The 21025-nt window shown below is 40.0% G+C and overlaps 1 protein-coding gene across 3 annotated transcripts in view; it reads right to left on the bottom strand.

Annotated features, from left to right (window-relative positions):
* KCNK2 (potassium two pore domain channel subfamily K member 2) overlaps window positions 1-21025 on the bottom strand; it is an 89918-nt gene that overhangs the window by 4393 nt on the left and 64500 nt on the right. The gene's annotated exons all lie outside the window — the stretch shown is intronic.

Below are 21025 nucleotides of genomic sequence, written 5' to 3'. Positions count from 1 at the left end.
TACCAGGACGGCTGGGCTAAAGGTCTTCGCCCTCTTTAAGAGCCTCTGCAGTTATCGCTGTGGGCTTGCCTTTCAAGGGTTAAAGAAAAGAATACTGCCAAGGCTTAAGCGGGTGCATAATGTTTTCTCTGACCTCTATAATCTTATGTCTGCACTCTTGTGACTTAAATAGAACAATGACTAACCCCCTGGAAAACGTTATAATCCCTTCCTTAACCAACTAGGCTTCAACACTCTAGACTGGCTGCTAGGAGCATCCCCTACTGTGGAACAATCCCCCATTCCCTCTGTGTCTGGCTTTTCTGCTTTTGGCCTAGGAAGCCCCACTGCACTCATTTAAAAAAAATGTTTAAGGTTTTATTTATCTATTTATTTATAGAGAGAGGGGAAGAGAGGGAGAGAAAAATCAATGTGTGGTTGCCTCTTGCACACCCCCTACTGGGGACCTGGCCCGCAACCCAGGCACGTGCCCTGACTGGGAATTGAACCCACGATCCTTTGGTTCACAGGCTGGCGCTCAATCCACTGAGCCACACCAGCCAGGGCTGAGCTCATTTTTTAAGCCAATAACTATAGTTCTGTTCCCATTTTGTTGTTTTAATCTCTGTTGATTTTTGTTTTAAACTTTGATATGAGGAGTATAACTGATGGTTTCTGCTACAGTCTGAATGTTAGCACCCCAACCCTATGATGATATTCCTGTGTTGAAATTCCAACCCCAAAGGTGATGGTATGGGGAGGTGGGGCCTCTGAGAGGTGATTAATTCATGAGGGTGGAGTCCACAGGATGGACTTTGGGGTGGTTTTTGTTGTTGTTGTTGTTATTTTTTTTTTTTGCTATTGACAATAAAACTTCAGTGAATGTTCTTGCATCCACATCTTTGCTAATGTGTCCAAGTACTGCTAGAAGTAGAAATGCTGGTTCGAAAGATGAATATTTGCAGATTTGGAGGACACTGAAATTTCCCCCTAATTCCCACTGTTTTCAAACTCAGAGTTTTCGGTAGCCCCGGTGTTTCCTCTTTCTGGACACTCTGGTGACCTCTGTCTTTTCACAGAAAAGAGCATCTGACTATTGGCACCTGCCTAGAAAATTCTTTAAGTATGTTAATAATTGCAATTGGAAGTTTAAGTGGTCATGATAAATTGGGCAAAGAACAGAAACCTTCCTTAGACTTGATCTGAATTTTCTCAAGAAGCAAGTTTTCACAAAGTCACTGTGATCCCTTGGGTCGCGCTAATGACACACGCACAAAGGTTCCTACAAGGCCAAGCGCTTCTACAAATTAGTGATTCCTGCAAATTAGGAGAAGACTGACCGCAAGGGAAGCTCAGACTTGTCTGAGTCCATAACGTTCTTTAATTTCTTATCTTTAATGGCACTCAATCTCTGGAAGCGTCTGGTATTCTTATCCACTTTGGGGGACATGTTTTTCCTAATTTCTCCAGCATCCCCAAGGGTGGAAAGGTTAGCTCTGGAAGTCATGAGGGCTGTAGCGGAAAAAGTGAGAAACCGGGGAGGGAGAAGCTTAGCAGAGGTGAGGAGGAGGGATGAGACCTTCCAGTTCCAGCTCTATCACTCACATTCTGGGTGACCACAGGCAAGCAATTGTACCTTTTTTGAGCTTCGGATTCCTCATCTATGAAATAAGGATGATAATAAATTGTTTTGCAGAAGAGACAAGTGATATGTGTGTGCATTAAGTGTAAGAAACTATACATTATCAATTATGACAATGAGATTAGTGATGACAATACGGCTTGCCAAGCGTACTTTAAGAGCTTAAAGGTGAGTGCCAGATACGGAATAAGACATGCAGAATTTCAACAAGGGGACACTTTGCCCTGGAATATAATCCACAGGTTCTAAGACTCCAGTGGCAGCACGGCCTGAGGTCTCTTTGCATGTCACACCAGAAATGCAATGGATTGCCTAACCCTTGACTTACGCGGCAGGTGATGTATTTTATCTGACAAAGGCAGGCCAAGGTGAAAGAATGTTTATGTTTATCTTACACTTGTTATACAACTGGAAAATATTGTAAAATATAATGAATTTAACATATGACTCAATAAACATTCACTCAGAATAAAAAGGACTCTCATTTTTAAAACAGGTCTATGTCAAATGAGGATGGTTTTGCAAAATGTGCTGGGCGTACTGGATGATCCTCAAGGTGATTCTAACTAGTGCATGAATACATTTGTCTCAATACCCAGGGAGAATATTTAATATTTATAAATACATATGTAAGAAAAATAAACAAACAAATAGGTCTATGCCATGGGATAGAGTGAAATTTTGTATGTACATGATGAGCTCAGTCTGGATAAAGACGAGTCATTGTTAATATAACGAGAATGGCTTGCATGACATCAATGTAACCTGGCAGCCAAGGAGAGTGGACTGGAATGAGCACATGTGAACAATGACGGCCTCACTGTACTAATCAGTGGGGGTGGGAGATGCCATTGAGTGAGTGTGTGTACTGTGTGGCTGTCACATTCAAAATGACTGAGTAGGGCAAAGAATCTGCATCACATTTTGCGTTAAGTTTGAACATTCTTCCATGGAAACTATTCGGATGATTCAGAAGGCCACAACTATGGGCAACTGGTGATTGACAGTTTCTTCACAACAATGTGCCCACTTACGCATCACGTCTCATGCAGAGTTTTTTGGTGAAACATCGAATCACCCAGATGACTCAGGCCCCTTACAGCCCAGATTTGGCACCCTGTGACTTCTGGCTTTTCCCAAAACTAAAGTCACCTTTGAAAGGGAAGAGTTTTCAGATCATCAATGAGATTCAGGAAAACACAACGGAGCAGCTGATGGCGATTGGGAGAACTGTGTGAGGTCCCAATGTGCCTAATTTGAAGGGGACTAAGGCATCATTGTCCTATGTACGATATTTCTTGTATCTTGTGTCTTCTTTAATAAATATCTCTATTTTTCATATTACATGCTGGATACCTTCTGGACAGACCTCATATAGTGCCTGCTATGTGCTGGCCATTGCTTTTTTAAAAACTCTTAATATTTAATTGTCATAACAACTCTGTGGGGAAATTCTATTATGTCCCCATTTCACAGAAGGAGAAACTGAAGCTAGAGAGCTTACAAACCTTAAGACACACTACGTATATGTAGCGGAGCCTGGATTCAAACCGGGAGGTCTAACTCCCGTATAGTGCTCTGTCTCACCAGTGAAATCATACTAATTCTAAGGACAAAACGACTTTTGGTGAGTACAGGAATATTCACACTATATGGAAATGCGTCCTGTAGCAGGTTATATCAGGCTGAGGATAACTGCGAGAATTTCCTTATGGTCCTGGGAAAAATGAAAGTTGACACATAACAATATGCACCGAGGCTGTTTATCCAAACCACTCATGCTGTCTGTCTCTCCCTATCCTGCCCTCATCTTTCTACTATTCTTCATGATACCGGATTTCAGGAACACAGTGCCCAAACTCAAAACTCGAAAATAAGAAGGAAAAAAAAAGAGAAAAATCAAGGAGAGTCCTTTAAAAACCAAACCAAGGCCATTGAAATAAAGAAAAAAATTCTTATTCCTATTCCTTAAAAAGAAATCCTGACCTTACGGAATAGTGATGAGTTCATTCTTGGTCAGGTAACACAGTGTCCTAAAGCACAGATTCGTGTCTCTTAATCATGATCAAATGATACCTTCAAACTCTGAAGGTGCTCTTTTCTGCTTTCAAAGAAATTTCAGAATTAATCTTTATGCATTAAAGCATTTTAATTGGATTTTTATTTTTAAAAAATCTTTCAATAACTTAAAAGTATCTCATCTCCCTAAAACTAATCAATCCACACCACTTCGCTGGGACCCAAATTGAGCAAAAATAGCTCCTTAAGGATGACAGTGAATGTTCCTGCAGCTCATACACTTGACTCATAGAGGAGACCTCCCCCTGGATTCCATGTATAGCTGGCTTTCACATAACTCTCAGAGCCCAGGGGATCTGAAAGGAAGAGAATGGAGCACTACAGTCCCCTGCCCTCTAAACTCGGCTGGGGCTGCTCTCGCCCATGTGATTGCATTCAGCGGACCATTCTCTGTCCTTACACTTGCTGACCTGTATGTAGAGCAGCAGGCAGCATCTGTCTCCGACTACACCCTCTTTCCCAATCAGTCTTTGCTCTCGGTTTCCGAATCAGCATACTCTCATGGTGTTCTCTTACCAATCAGGCTAATTCTCCTCCATCAACTTTGTGAGCTCGTTTCCTCTTCCTCTCCTCCTAACTATCTTTGTTCCTCACTTTCCCTGGATGATCGCATCTTCCAATTGTTTCAATTACCATCTACTTGCTGATGACTCCCAAATCCACAGTCTAGGTGTAATCTCTCTACTGAATTCGGTATCTGTATAACGGACTGCTTATTAAGCATCATCACTTTAGATGACTCCCAGGCATCTCCAAGTCAGGATGTCTCCAAATTAAAACATTTAACTTCTCAAACCTGTTTGTTCTTTATTCCTTGTCACAGTGAATAGAACCATTAACCACTAACTTTTCCAAGTTGAAATTCAATATAATCCTTTATTCTTCTTTTCGCTCAATCTTTCATCAAATCAACCCCACGTCTTGCTGATTTGCCTCTTCTCTCAATTCCTTCACTTCCCTCCATTCCCACTGTCACCACTGGGGTCTTGTGCCCCATGAGGTGTCATCTGTATCACAGCAGCAGCCTCCCCACCAGTCCTGCCAACTTAATGAAGTCCGTCTCCCTCAAATGTATTCTCCACACAGTGGGTGGCATTCCTCATAACAAAAACAAATCGCTCAAGTATTTTTCTTGCATAAAGCTATTCAACAGACTCCCTTCTTATTTAGGATAAAGTCCAAACTCTTTAAAGGGCTCCTATGTGCTAGCGTCTGCCTACTGGCTCAGCCTCAGTTCTAGCTGCTACCCCTCTCACAGCCTACCCTTGGGGGCCATCCTGAACACTTCTTCATTCTCACTGAATGCCACTCTTTCTTTTGCCTTTGTTCATTCATTAGTTATTACTGTCTCTGTCCAGAACACTGTTTCCCAGTCTTTCTCTAGTGTATTTCCTACTCATGGTAAACTAGACATCCTCTTGGAGCCATTCCTGACCCCCTAGACTGTATCAGGATCTTTTGTTATTTGCATCTATAGCAGTATATACTTCCCTAGCACAATTTATTCCAGCTACTAGTTTAATTGCTCTCCTGGTTTCATGGCAGACGAGAGGATATGGCTGCCATATCCTATTCAGCATTTCCATAAACTAAAAGGGTGTATGTAGTGGAAATTCAGTATTTGTGGGATGAATGAATGAACAAATGAATGAATAGCAGACAAATCAAAAGCGTTTTTGGAGTCATGCTCCAGTACAAAGTGTCTGCTTTCTAGTTGACTCTGATGGAATGATTCCGTTCCTCTCAGGAGGCAGATGCAGCTGGGTCAATTCATAGTAAAAATTTGAAGTAGGGTCTTCAAACATTTTAGTCTTTCTAGAGCCTTCTCATTATTTTCAGAAGACTATGATGCTACTAATATTTGATCCTCAAAGTGAGGAACATCATGTCTGTCGTACAGATCTTTCAAACCAAATTTCCTTTTCATTCCCTTCTCCCCACCAGCCCCCTACCCTGTTCCACTGTTCTCATCACTGTGCAGGACAGTACTTGACTAGGCTACCCAGAACCTGGGCTTCACCATCGTTGTGGAATGTAACCTTTAAAGAAGCATTAACACTTTCACTTTAGAAGAATCACTAACATATTTCTCAGCAACTACGAACGCTTATTAAGCATCTAAAGCTTTTCAAAGTAGCAGAGTCTCATGATTACAGAGGCACAGTATTTGCCTGCCCACTAGTGGTTTCAAACCCTATAGTCCTCAGGTTCTTTAGATATCTCAAATAATCCAAAAGGCCCTGGAAATCATAGCAAGATAATTTAAAAACAAGTGCTTTCCATATACTGACTGTTTGAAGGCGATTTTCCTAAATCACATAAAGTTGATAGGATGCCCTAAGAAAGAGAAAAGTTCACTATTCTAGAAACTTGCAACTTAGGAAGTTTATAGGAAGCTCTTTCGTACCCAGAGGGAGTATTTATCCCTCCGCTGACTCCAATCAACCAACAACTTGGCAGATTTCTTAAGGGAGAGGATCACTGTCCTATTTCTTACCAAGTCTACCCTTCCTTCCCACCTACTCACATCTGAGCATCTCGGGCAGTAATTTTGGTAAGAGTAATTTAATAAGATGAGTTTTAGTTTTCCTAACTAGATGGTAAGCCTAGTCTGTTTCTTTTTTCTCCTCATGGAAGTACTCAACATGGTAATGGCAATAAACTAGATTCCTGCGTGCTTTCTGACTGGCCAGTAAGAAGCCTGGGTCCGTTGACTGACACAGCCCTCTTCCCGTGAAAACACTCTCAGGGCCTCACACGTGGCTGATATTTGCATATGTTCTATATCAGTGTCTGCTGCTACAGCTAAAAAGAAGGCAGTGTATAAGCCAATTTTAAAAATCACTGAAATGTTCATGCCCCTTGAAGAAAGTAAATAATTGATAGAAATTTGTTCTGGGCAAGAATTTCCACCAAGGGAAAAAGAGAGAATATAGGAAGATATTCTCTGAATCGCATTTTTAATAGCATAATATTGAGATTAATAAATGTCATTTAAGAAATCATTGTTTAGAGGAGTCAATCAACTATAGGAACTATTTTCTACTATGATGATTGTGATAAGTAAAGAGATAAAGAAAATAAAATTATATTTTTATTCTGATAAAACTACATAAAATAATGAACGCATATGTCCAAGCATATTAAAAGTACAAATATGGAAAAATGTAAAGTTCGGATTTCAAAAATCATCTACTGAATATCTATTATGGACCAACCCCTGGGCTTAGTGTTCATTTTTCTTGAGTTGCAGACATTTTTGAGTAGTTTTTCTGTTCTTTTTGCATCTCCCGTTGCTGATGTTGTACCCTTCCCTGTGCAGATTCAGCGGGCAGCATCCCCAGCCCTGAATCAACCTCATGCAGGCAGAGTTCTCTATGGAATGCTGTTTATTTGCTCAACACACGTATCAGAATTAGACTTCAATTTCCAATGGGAGTCTTTCTTATCCAGATATCAAAGTAAACAATACCTTGAAAGAGTCTTTAATTTTTAATGATAGAAGGAAAATAAAAAAGAACCGTGAGTCAATGAAATGAAAATGCAACCTAAGTAATGGGAGAAAATATTTGCAAATCACATATCTGACAAGTGGTTAATGTCCCAAATATATAAAGAACCCATACAACTCAATAGCAAAAAAGAAAGAAAGAAAAAGGAAAACAAACAATCCAATGTAAAAATCAGCAGAGGATCTGAATAGACATTTTGCCAAAACATACAGATGGCCAATAGGTACATGAATAGGTGCTCGACATCACTAAACTTTGAGGAAATGCAAATCAAAACCACAATGAGATGTCACCTCAAGCCTGCTAGAATGGCTATTATCAAAAAAATAAGAAATAAGAAGTGTTGGCGAAGATGTGAAGAATAGAGAACGCTTGTGCACCTTTGGTGGGAATTTAAATGGGTGCAGCCACTATGGAAAACAGTAAGGAAGCTCTTCAAATAATTAAAACCAGAGCTACCATAGGACCTGGCAATTCTTTTTCTGGGTGTTTGTCTGAAAATTAAAAACTCGACCCCAAAAGATATATGCCCCCCCATTTTCATTGCCACATTATTTACAATAGTCAAGATACAGAAACAATCTATGGGCCCACCAATGGATGAATGCAAAAAGAAAGCGTTATACACACACACACACACACACACACACACAGAGCAAAAAATGGAATATTAGTCAGCCATAAAAAATAAAATCTTCTCATTTGCAACAACATGGATGACCATGATGACATTAAGTGAAATAAGTCAGATACAAAAAGACAAATACCATGTGATCTCAGTTATATGTAGAATCTAAAAAAAAAATCCTAACAGCTCATAGATACAGAGAGGGGATTGGTGGTTTCCAGAGATGCGGGATGAAGAGGAAGGGGGTGAAATAGCTTGAAGTGGTCAGGGAGTCAAAAGATTCAAACTTCCAGTTATAAAATAAATAACTCATGGGGATATAATATCTAGCAGGGCAACTATCATTAATAACACCATATTCCATATCTGAAAGTTGCTAAGAGAGTAGATCTTAAAAGCTCTCAACACAAGAAAAAAAATTTTGTAACAAGGAAAAACAAATGATGTAACGAGAAAAAAATGTGCTGACAGATGTTGCCTTACTGTGGTGACCATTGTGTAATACATACCAACATAGAATCATTATATTGTACCCCAGAAATAAATCAAGGTTGTATGTAATTAAACCTCAATTTAAAAATTCTGAAAAAATGATAGAGAATGTTTGAGTCAATATTTCTGAATCGCCTCTAATTTACTAAAGTGGAATTCATTCTACTTTACGCTGAGGTGCAATGAAAGGTAACTCCCTGCCCTGATTTTCCACGTGTTTATGATTTCACCTCTGAAAGTCTCCTTCTTTCTACCTCAGGTCCATTTTCATTGGAGTCGTCTTAGTAACAGAAAGGGTAACGTGACCTACAGAGAATTTTCAGTGTCCTCAGTTTGAAAACTGTTTAAATAATGCAGGTGTTTTAAATGCTTGGTCTTTATCAACTGCATTTCAAAGATTATTTTTCTCCGAAGGACTCTACCAAATGCCAGCAGCGTATCTCGCCAAGAGAGTAAAGCTGATTTGTGAGGAGCAGTATTTCCTCGTATTTTCTATTTCCCTCTGATCTGTTTCTGAGCCAAACTTTCATAACACGAAGACATAATCGAGCCCTGGCTTCTGATAAAGGAATAAATTCCAAGATGCATGTCATCTACAAGGGCCTGCTCCACACTGAGAAAGTCACTTGTCTCCCCACCAGCTGGGATTACCTGAAATGACACTGCTGAGTATCAGCTAATACGTGAGAGGCTATACAATGTTAAACCACGCTGTTGCATGGATCCTGTTTTCTACGAAATCTCACACTCACTCACCAAAGGGTTGAACATTCATTGTGCCATTTTTAAATCTGCTGCCTAATTTATCTGGATGCACCCGTGAAATCCCTCGAATTTAGAGCAATTCTAACTTACCGGTAACTTGTTTTTTGATCATTAATAGATGAATAATAATCACAATGGGCTAATATTCTAAATTGTCCATTTCCAGAGGTGACCCTCCCAGCTACATTTTTCTGTTTACTTGCTGGCAGTGACTTTGCAGTGTAAATTTGTTGTCTGATTTGGAAATCTGGCAACAGCTCCTCTGCCTGTCCTCTGTGGCCAGACAGCAATGCAAATTTTCTCTCCCTCAAAGCACCTTCACCAATCACGTCCCTGGAATCACTCCCTTCTCATTCTCACTTTGGTACAAGGCCATTTTTTTCTGGCAATCCTACCATCTTGAATAGTCCTTTTTCTCCCCGCAGATCTTACACTGCCTTATCTATATTTTCTATTCGAATTGACTCTAATATTCCTTCTCATGTAGTTCTCCATTACCTATGAATAATAGTCACTCGTTCTAGGTAAGCCAGTCCCTCTCATGGAGTCCTAACTAGGGGGGGGAATTCTATCTGAAACTCTGTGAGGTTTGTTCCAATTACCAACTAATTACAGTAGCCACCCCCCCCTCCCTTGTCTGCAGTTTCAATTTCCTTAGTTTCAGTATCCACAGTTAACCATGGCCTGAAAACATTACATGGAAAATTCCAGAAAGAAACGACTCATAAAGATGAAACTGGGTGGCATTCTGAGTAGCACAATGAAAACTCCCGCTGACCCACGCGGGATGTGCAGCGTCCACACTACAGACACTTTCCATCCACTAGTCACTTAGTAACCGTCTCAGTTACCAGATTGACTATTTTGGTATCACAGTGCTTGTGTTCAAGTCACCTTTGTTCTACTTAATAATGGCCCCGAAGCGCGTGAGTAGGTTTAAACTTTGTCTTAGGTATGGAGACATAGGAAAACAACAGTATATACAGGGCTCAGTACTAACTGTGCCTTTCAGGCATCCACTTGGAGGTCTTAGAACGGATCTTCCCTGGATAAGGGGGGCTGCTGTATTTCGATAGGACTTAGAAGAGCTTCAATTTTTCTTTAAAAAATACTCTATTGATGTGCAGATCTCATCATTGCTTTTGATGTGGGCAGAATAACATGGATAGCAAGTCCTTTCCCTAAGGGACATTCTCAAGGGAACCTGAAGCAAAGCGGAGCATTTAGGATTCCATGGCTGCTCAGTAATTTGCTTTCCCAGGAGTGGAACCGAAGAGGCTTTTCCCATCTTGGCCAATGCTGGCTCCTGTCCCTTTGACAGCGGGGTTTTAACTTGCTTTTCTCAGATGCTTTTATCCCTTACTGACTTGAGAAAAGTTAAATATTCAAAGCAGGTAGATGAGTTGGAAGCATCACATCTGTAAAAATAATTTGAGGCCCACTTTGCATTCTACTTTCAGAGGTTGCCTAGACTGTAATTCCTGACAATTACCATTAATTCATTTTCTGAAGTATTGACATTTCATTGTACTGTTTGACTGTACTGTTAAAAAGAACAATTCAAATGACGCTCTTTACCGACCAGGTTTAAAAAAAAAAACCTAAAGTAATTACTAAGTGCCACATTATCTTGACAGAACAGTACATGATGTTTTTCTTTGGTTTTCACAGAAGTATATGTAATATTCATAAGGTCTCCTTAGTCTAAACTGCTTTTTTTAGTTAGCAATCTCTCTACTGCTTAACACCCTGCATAATAACATAATTGTATAAAGATTAAGCACAATAGTTTTAATAAAAACAATGTCAAGAAAATAATACTAATATTAATATCATGATTTTAAATAGCTTCTAAAAATTTGAAAGTATTATATATCATGTTAATACACATATAGTCAATAATATTGGGATAACTCTGTATGGTGTCAGTCGGGGGGCTGGAAATACCAAGGGGAACACTTTGTAAAGTATCTGATTGTCTAACCACTAAGCTGTACACCTGAAACCAATACGCAATTTGAAAAATGAAACAGAAGAAAAATACATATACTATGTATAATGAGATTAACAGCAATCTCTATAAGAGAAAAGAATGACGAATGTAAAGCTGCAGAAAACTAGAAGGAACTTATGTGCTAGATTGGAATTAGAGATGTCAGTACGAATCCATGGTTTTCAAGGTATATAGATATGAAATAAATATAGATGGAAATATGTAATGCATACATATAAAATACATTCCTTAGCTCTGTCTACTTGGTGACGAGCACCCACTTCTTCATTTCTAAACACCACCATCCACTAAAGGAAACCATGATTCCTTGGAGAAAGGAGTGATTCCAGAGATAGGGCAGAGAAACTGTTTAAGGTGAGCCTCAAACATCTGCTTGTGCCAGAAAGCAAAAAAACCGCCCCCCCAATTTTGAGGATATGCCAGAAGACCCAAAAGACAGCTTGAAGGCTCTCCCATGGCCAAGGCTGGGACAACTTAGAGATCAAAATAAAAGATGACTTTAACAGAGTATAAGCCACTGGTTACAGCAGCAATCTGTGAGTCTGTACTGATGTAAATAAGTAAAATTTAAATCGAGAGTTCTAGGGTGAAAGGAACAATCACAAAGATCTCAAAATATCTCCCCACAAAAGTTTACGGAGTAGTAACTTTACAGTGAATCTAAAATCCACTGCTTTTTCTTTAAACTATTTACCCTAAATTTATCAACATATTGAAATCACACATATTGATGCGTAAATATTGAGTTCATTAGCTAAACTAAAGGTGATTGTTTTCAAATTGAAAGCTGTTAAATCCAGCTTGTGTTCTTGCAATGTAAGCACATTGGGAATTCTACTGCAAGAGGTCCCAGACACTATTCTTTTTGTCTACAAACGTCAGAGGAAAAAGTTATTTGGGAACCTCGGGCTGCCCCAGTCTCTGATCAGGAGCATTACCAGGTTGGTGTCAGCACAAGTTGTAGGTGAGCAGCTGGGGACTTTTGGAGAAGAGGAAGATGAGACCTGACCACTACAGGTGTGAGAGGAAAACAAGTCTTCATTTTGTCCTTCCTTGTTGACATCATTTTCAGAGGTTCGTGCACTTGCTCTGAATATATGCTCTATCCATTTAAAAATATCATATTTAAACTTTGCAAATGAAATGGAGAAAATATTCAATATGGTCTAAGCAGATCCAGGAAAATTATATTTCCAACTTCTTTTTTAAAGGGGAAATTGTTTTCAGAAGTTTCTCTCACCGAGGTAACTCCCCCAGGTAGAATTGCTTGGGCGTGGGTGGTCAACATTTACAGAAATCTTCTGAAATAATTGACAATCCACGGATAGCTGCTCACTTTGACAAGGATGAAATGTAGGCAGGAGAGACAGCAATATAACGTGCAAAGATGTTCTCCAAGAACTACTGCAGACAGGGAAAACAGTACGTAATATTAATCTACACATTTATTCCACTGCCTTTGCAATTAGCCTTTTACGCTTCTGTTTTCGAATTCTTTGAAATGATATCAATTGAGGACGATAAAATTCTGGGAGGCAAAGCACAATCTACAGCATCAGCACAGAAGAAGCAGCTTTGTTTTCGAACAGATTACTGCCAGAGATTCTTAGTCTCCGTCCCATGGTATAGACTCTGATCTGTGTTAGGATACCAGTCGTCAGCTGTGCTGTCCACTTCAGTGGCCACTGCCATTCTGGCTATTGGAGACTTCAAAGATGGCCAGTCTGATTGATGATGTTTTGTGGGTATAAAATATTTACCAGATATTGACATTGTATTACAAAAGCAATATAGAATACCTCAATTACAAATTATATATTATTCAAAATGATAGTAGTTTAGATATACTGGGTTAAGTAAAATATATTATTAAAATTAATTTCACCTGTTGCTTTCCCTTCTTTAATAAGGCTAATAACATTATTAGTATGAAGGACACATGGACAAAGCCAAAGGGGGATAGGATTGAGGGTGGGAGGTGGGGATGACTGGGGTTGGGGGGAGTGGTAGAGGGAAAATGGAGACAACTGTACTTGAACAAAAAGAAAGAAAGAAAGAAAGAAAGAAGAATAAAAATAAGAAAAACTGAAGTTACATATGTGGCTTGCATTTGTGTTTTGGGTTATATTTCTATTAGACAGCCTGGCCCATAGAACGCCCTTCCTTTGCTCCATCTTTACATTGGACCGCACAGAATTATGCTTTTATTCTTTTATGAATGTGTAGAAAAATTTTCAGGAAAAGAAAGCAAAAGCAACCATGCATTTTTGGAAAAGAATGCAAACCCCCAAATTTCCCCCCACTCAATTTCAACAAGTCAAGGTAGCGGAGCAGGTCCCATAATGCACCGTGTCCACTGCGCAGAAGCAAGTGTTCACGGCCACCGTTCCCAAACCCAGGGAAGCACTGCCACGTTCTACCGCAGTGACACATGCTCTGTCTTCTAGGCGTGCCATTGTATTTCAACTAACTTGGCCACACTGTAATGAGGCTGCCAAAGAAACAGAAAGAAAAGACCCGAGATAAAAGAAGGAACGATGGAAATATTAAGAAAGTAACAGCAGGACAGGCCAGCTCTCCCCCTAGAAGAGTATGAGGGTTGACCCTGGGTGTCATACACACGAGATCAGAAATGCGTGGACTTTGTCTCCCCTGCTGTGGCCACTGATTGCAGATTTAGAATTAGGGAAAAACAACTCCTCTGAGTGTAAAAGTAAAACACAGCAAGTGTCCATTGTGAGAGGCAAGTCAAAGACCAATATTTTAATATCCCTGCAGCAAATGCTTCTGACCAGTGTCTAGAAAGGCGGCCTGATGGGCACGCACGCCTCCACCCGTCTCTGCAGCAGTCCGAGCGGTCCAGAGCATCTGCTCAGACTACGGAAAGAGGAAAGAACGCTACCCAGACAGACAATGAAATGGAGCCCCCTCCCTTCCACTGCTAATTTCCTCCAGCAGGCTGGCTTTCACATGTAGCATGTATGCTAGCACTTTATGCTTCAGAGAACATGATTTGATCTATTTTTGTCTATATCCATTAAACAGACAGCTGTGTTATAATGGGTTTCTATTTTACCTTGGTTTGGTAATTTTATGTAGCCTGCGTTATAATGAGTACTAAAGGGGTAAGGGATACTCAGGAAGGCGAGAAAAGGCAGAGAGAAGAAATGGCAAATCCAAATACCTCTACAGGTATCTTGCAAGTGTTCCTTATTATTTTTGATTTGATAATGATTGCAAACCCAGCTTCATTATTGCTCACATTCAACCAGTGCTCAGAGTGGGGAGTGAGACGGACCTTTACCTAGGTCTGATTATAACATCTTCAGGGCTCATAACAAAGCTCTCAAAGGCTTTAATGATTCCCAAGCTCCCCTCTCTCTACCCTCCTTATCTTATTTTCCTTCAGATATAAAAGTTGGCTGCTCCTACATTTTGAATAACAGAAGGTAGAAAATTCCAGGGAATGAGAAAAAAAAAAAACAGCCAATTATCATAACCAATTTATTTTTCTCTACTTTAAAAATCCCTTCAAACTGTTAGGCTGTCCAATAGGGGACAGGTCACAGAGGTGACCGCTTTGTGGGATGAAATACCCAGCACTTTAAAAAATGTGAGACTATCATACTATTCACGGGTGCCACATGTGGACAAATGAAATGTATTTTTAGAGTGCACAGGTCCAGCGAGGCGAAGATGAGACGTATACACCTCAAGTTGTTTCTGACCCAACTGGAAGTGTTGAATGAGGGATACTTGCAAAGATTCACAAAGATAATAGGAGAAATGGATTAATCATAGGATATTTATCAAATATTAAATTCTAGAACTTCCACATTTCCCAAGAACTTCTGAAACAACACTTCTGAGTTCCATGCTTTCATCTTATAGCGCTTCCAACTGTAGGTTCCATCAGGAGAACCTACAGTTTATTTGGCAATGTAGGGGTTCTAGAGGCAACTTATCAAATTATATTTCTAACACTTCCTCTATTTGTGGTAAGGAAGTACTGTTTTATGAGATCCAGCTTCAGCATATTGCTATATAACCACCACTTCTAATAATTCCACAGCTTACAATGCTTATAAAACTGGGGGAACTTTTTTGTAAGGCTGCATCTGCTTGTTTGAAATAAGAAGAGTGCTCTTACTTGGTCAGTTTCTATTAGTCCTCCTTCCCAGGCCACTGACGATGCGTCACTGCCCCACTGCCCCACTGCACGACCAGAACCGCTAGAAGCCTGTGGGCTTTCCCACTGGTTCTATGTAGGATAAGGAAACCGCTGTCTCTCTTGGATATAAAAGTATCTAGAACATGTTCACTTTTCATAGGCCTTAAATTACATAGCATCCCAAAGCCAGGAACACTTTTATTCCAGTCAAACAGAAGCATCGCACAACACGTATGGACCTTGAGGACATTTTACTAAGTGAGATAAGTCAGAGAGAGATAAATACTGGATGGTCTCACTTATATGTGGAATAAGAAGGAAGGAAGGAAGGAAGGAAGGAAGGAAGGAAGGAAGGAAGGAAGGAGGGAAGGAGGGAAGGAGGGAAAGAAGGAAGGAAGGAAGGAAGGAAGGAGGGAAGGAGGGAGGGAGGGAGGGAGGAAGGAAGGAAGGAAGGAAGGAGGGAAGGAGGGAGGGAGGGAAGGGAGGGAGGGAGGGAGGGAGGGAGGGAAGGAAGGAAGGAAGGGAGGGAGGGGGGAAGGGAGGAAGGGAGGAAGGGAGGGAAGGAAGGAAGGAGGGAAGGAAGGAAGGAAGGAAGGGAGATAGGGAGGGAGGGAGGAAGGGAGGTAGGGAGGGAGGGAGGAAGGAGGAAGGAAGCTCATAGAGAAAGAAAACGGATGGATGGTTGCCAGAGGTGGGGGGGGGGAGGAGGCAAAGTGGGTGGGCGAAGAGAGTCAAAGGGAACAAACCTGCAGTTATAGCCAGTAAGTCATGGGACAGAGTGTACAGCATGGCGACTATGCTTAATAATACTGTGCTGCTCGCTTATTTTTTTATTTTAAAGATTTTACTTATTTATTTTTAGAGAAAGAGGAAGAGAGGGAGAAAGAGAAGGAGAGAAACAGCAATGCAAGAGAGAAACATCATCAATCGCACCCAGACTGGGGACCGAACCCGCAACCCAGGCATGTGCCCTGACCTGGAACTGAAACTGCGACCTTTCACTTTGTGGGACAGCACCCACTCAGCTGAGCCACACCGGTCAGGGCTGTGCTGCATATCTAAAAGTTCCCAAAAGTAGATCTTATAAGTATTCATCACAAGAAAAAATTGTGTAACTATGTACGTTGACAGATGTACCTAAACTAGACTTACTGTGGTGTTTGTTTCACAACATACACAAATATGGAATCATTATGTTGTATTCATGAAACTAATATGTTGTTTGTATTTTAAAATATTAAAACCTATGACATTAATGATGTTAAAAAGAGTTGGAGATATTAGGAATGGAGGTAGGTAGGTATCTGGGAAAAAAGCATTCCTAAAGGCGGGAACAGTCAGTGCAAAGGCCCTGGGGCAGGGTGTGCCTTGTGTGGGAGGAACACTGAGGGGTAGGAGGCTGGAGTGGAGTGAGAGAAGACAGAATAGAAAGAGAAGAGGTTAGGGTAAGGGGGGGCTAGATCATGTGGAACCCTTAATGCTATTTCAAAGACTTTAACTTTTACTCTGAAAATAATGGGAAGACATCAGGAAGCGGTTAAGCAGAGAAGTGATATCCTATGACTTGTTTCAAAGGATTATTCTGGCATCTTAGTTGAGCTCAGACTTCATATCAAGCAAAGGAGGAAGCAGGAGACAAGTTAGGAGGCTTTTGAATGATCCAGGTGGGAGCTACCGGTGGCATAGAAAGGGATGATGAGCAGGTGAGAAGCGGGTGGATTCTGGATACACTGAAGATGGATCCTATAAGACTGAATATTTTTTCGGATCAATGCTATCAGATTAAATGTAAAATGGGAAAGAAAGTCAGGGATATCATCTTCTCTATGCAGTCCCCCCCAGTTCATCCAATTATATTTAGTAACTCCATTTCTGTGCATCAAGGCACAAGATGTACCTCCTTTATGTCTCCCTCGTGGCTCCTACCCCGTGGTAATTATTAGTACGTGGTTGCCTATACATTTCTCCTCTAGGGCGAATGCAGTAACTTTTTTATACCTTTATTCCCAATATCTAGTAAAATGCCTGACACACCACAATCGAAACATGTCTGATGAACAAACTGATCAATGATGCAATGAAGTCACTTGCAGTGTGCGCCTTTTGCAAGTGGCATTAACCGTCCCCATCGTGCAGACCAGAAACACGGCTCAGCGAAATTCTCATTTCTTCTAATCTGAAACTTAGACTACACTTACTGCCCTTTGGTTAATTCACATTTATGACGAACTTTGCATGTTGCAATGCACATGGCTTCAAAATAGGAAATCGATTTTTATCTCGCCCTGCTTATATACATATACATATACATATACATATACATATACATATACATGTCCTTGCAGCCTTTACTGTTCATTCCGAAATGTGTTTTGAACACAAAACAATAGTCCTTAAATTGAACCTATATTTAAGTTAAGTCTATCCAACAGGATCTCAAAGTGTGGCAGAAATGCCACAAATAGGGATAAAGATAAGTACATGTGTATAATTGTATATGTATTCATGTATTTATGTATACAGATGAGTGTATATATGTATATACACTCACTTTAAGTATAAAGATGAATGTATATATGTGCATATATATATACAAAGACTGGATGCATAAAAATACCCTCACTAAAAAAGTATCTTATCTCTTCAGAATAGAGCCAAGAAATTGAAGGGTCCATCAACACATAGCAAACCTTGGCATTTGGGAGAAATTACATGAAAAATATCATTGCACTCATATACATAGTTTCCAATTTGGGAAATAAATTTCTTTCTATAGTAAGATTTCTCAATATGGTTGATTTTTCAACTGAAGTTGGGGGCAGTGTTTCATACAAACATTTTGCTCAAAAGATAACTAAGTGCTTGTTGCTGTGGAGGGATCATGAAAACAGTAAAACCAGAGTGGTTATAAACAACCATGTGTGGCAAGCATAAATAGCTAGAAGACGTGAGACGTGCTTTGTTTTGTTTTGTTTACCTCTAAAGGTGAAAAAAAGACATTTCGTGGGTCATAGGCAGCCTCACATGCCGGAGCGGGAGTGCATTTTTGTAGCTGGAGCCCCTTCATTACCAAGCTGACTACTTTGGAGAGCGTGTTTGTTAATTTGTGTGTTTGTTTGTAGGCCTGCTTGTTTGTTTAATCACAGACACATAAGTCAAGCACCTATCCGCTGCTCCTGGGAACAACCGTACCTGAGGAGGCAATCCATATTAAATGGCTTCAGTTTGAAATATCCAATATCATCTTTAATAATTTAAATGCCTATTTCCATTCTGGGGGAGAGTGTATTTGCATGTGTTATATACATTACACACATATATCATATAGTGTATTATTATTGTGTCAACATAGTCTTCTACTGGTTGGGTCCCTGAGTGATAAGCAGACCCCTGCAGTATGCCACCAAGCCAGGGGTTGAAGAGCAAGATGGCCAAGAGGGGCCCCTTTGAGAAGATGACCAATGGACTCTAGGAACAATATTGTGTGATCACCCAGCATGAAGTTTTCCCTTTCTGTTCTGTAATTCCTTTAAGTTACCCTCAAGGCTTTCATAAAGGTATATGTTGGTTCAGCCACCCATTAGCTGGGTTACGGGGGAAAGCGTGGGGAACGTATATTCACGACTGGGGCACAGTGGCCCCGAGGGAGCTTCAGCGTCAGAAGCAGTTCCGACATGGCCGAGTGAGAAGAGATTTGAGCTACAGTCTGCAGTGACAAGGGTAACAGAAATAGGTTTCCGGAACATCCAAGTACCACACACTTGTGTTTGAGCTGAGATGAAACAATCAGTTTATACATCAGCAAAATAGAATTTTGAAAAGTTCTTAGCCAAGCAATGACTAAAGAAAGTACACCACTAATGTCTAGCCAAATGTGATTTGGCCTAGTGTATAGATCATACTCTAATGTATAGATTATAGGAGGAAAATTAATATCTGTAGAACCTGGCTTGTCAATACAGTTCCTTAAAATATTAGGTTGAACCATATGGAATTGTGATTCTGAAAGTCAAAAACAGTTGAATATAAACAATTTCATATGGTTCAGCCTAATAAATTTCAAAACATTATATAAAGATATACTGCTCTTTTATATCTGTGATTACTTTGGTTTAATTTATTGGTTTTATGAAACCACATCCGTTCAAGATTCTTTCTTTTGGACACTTACACATAAAACAGATTCAATATTATTCAACATCCGAAGCTGCCTTTTCACAGGAGCCGGGTGCCTAGTCTCCACACAGCTTACAGCCCATCCACAGGTTCCTTAAAAGGCAGGTTTCTCTATTTCACTTCAGCTCTCACCTGATGCTTCTATTTCAATAAAACCACTAGCAAATTTTAAATAAGATAAATACAGATAATATATTTTAAATAATACATCTAAGTCTATCAGAGATTTGCAAACTGAACTAAAACTAAATTCACTAAAGATTAGCATGGTGCATAAAGTTTAAATCTCCCAAATGATGATGGTGATCATGATGATGATTATTTTAACTCTTTCCTTGAATTAGAGCAACAAAAAAATTTATGGAGTTTTACTGGATTAGTGAGGAGAGGAGAGGTTAAAATTTAGGACAAACAGCCCCTTAACCTTAGTGATTTCAAGGAAAGGTTCTGTTGTCATTCAAGCTAAATGCCCATGACATGTCAGCAGGGGCTCTGAGCATTGGGGCTACTCAGGGACCCAGGATGACACAGCACCATGACCTCCTGTGGTCATTGTGCCCGAGGCAAGTATGCTCCTGAGGGTCGCACAGGCACAATTCAATCTCCTTCCCATTTTCTCACACCAGTTCTGCCCACAGTTCACTGACCAGAGCTATTCTTATGGCTCACCAACCACAGGGGGAAAGAGGAGTGCAATGCTAATATGTGTCTGGAAGGCGAGAGAAATGGAAATATTTAATAAGGAAGAACAGGAGTTCACCTTTGTTCACAAAGAGGAGATTTTGTATCTGCATGTGTGTGTATGTGTGTGCACATACAGACACATGGTTAATTGCAAGCTGTTCTTTGGTTCAAATCAGTTTGAGGCAGGAAGAACTAAATTCCCTTACTGCAATTAGGGTACCACCCACCGACCACTAAAGAAATCACACACTCTTTTGTAGAAGATGGTCAAATAATCCAGGATTAAACTTCAGTGTCCGCTGCCCCACTGCCCTACTCTCAGGTCATACCAAACACAAGCAAATATTCTTTTAGAAAGAGCCATCTATGAAGAGGAACTAAAAATGAAATCATTTTGTTGACCCATCGCTCGTGTTCTCATCAAACATAGGTTTTATTTTTTGTAGAACGTGACTGATTTTAGCTCTGAATATAGCAAGCATAATACGTTGGTTTGATGCAGAAAATCCAAAAACAATGTTAAAAGCAAAGTTTATAGTGGCTGCTTTCCCTAACACAAATTCTCAGAACAGATGACAGTCTCAACACAGTCAAGAGAGATGGATAACATTGTATCTTGATGCATTAAATCCCTATAATGTGCTCTGCAGCTAAAGAAAATGAAATTACTTACAAAGTGCTTTGAGGCAAAAACTATTAACTTACTTTCCTATTATGAACAAATGAATAGAAAAAATGACTCTGAATTGTCATTACCAGATTGCATTCTGTGAAATACTTGAAGCAAAAAGAAGATACAATTTATAAACAGTGAGAGTTCAACCTAAAATCTAAAGAGGAAAAAAAAAAAAGGAATCTTCCTGCCTGCGTTTATTTTTAAAGT

Source organism: Desmodus rotundus, chromosome 12 (assembly GCF_022682495.2).
Source record: "Desmodus rotundus isolate HL8 chromosome 12, HLdesRot8A.1, whole genome shotgun sequence".
NCBI lineage: Eukaryota > Metazoa > Chordata > Mammalia > Chiroptera > Phyllostomidae > Desmodus > Desmodus rotundus.
This window is presented reverse-complemented; position numbering and strand designations above follow the sequence as displayed.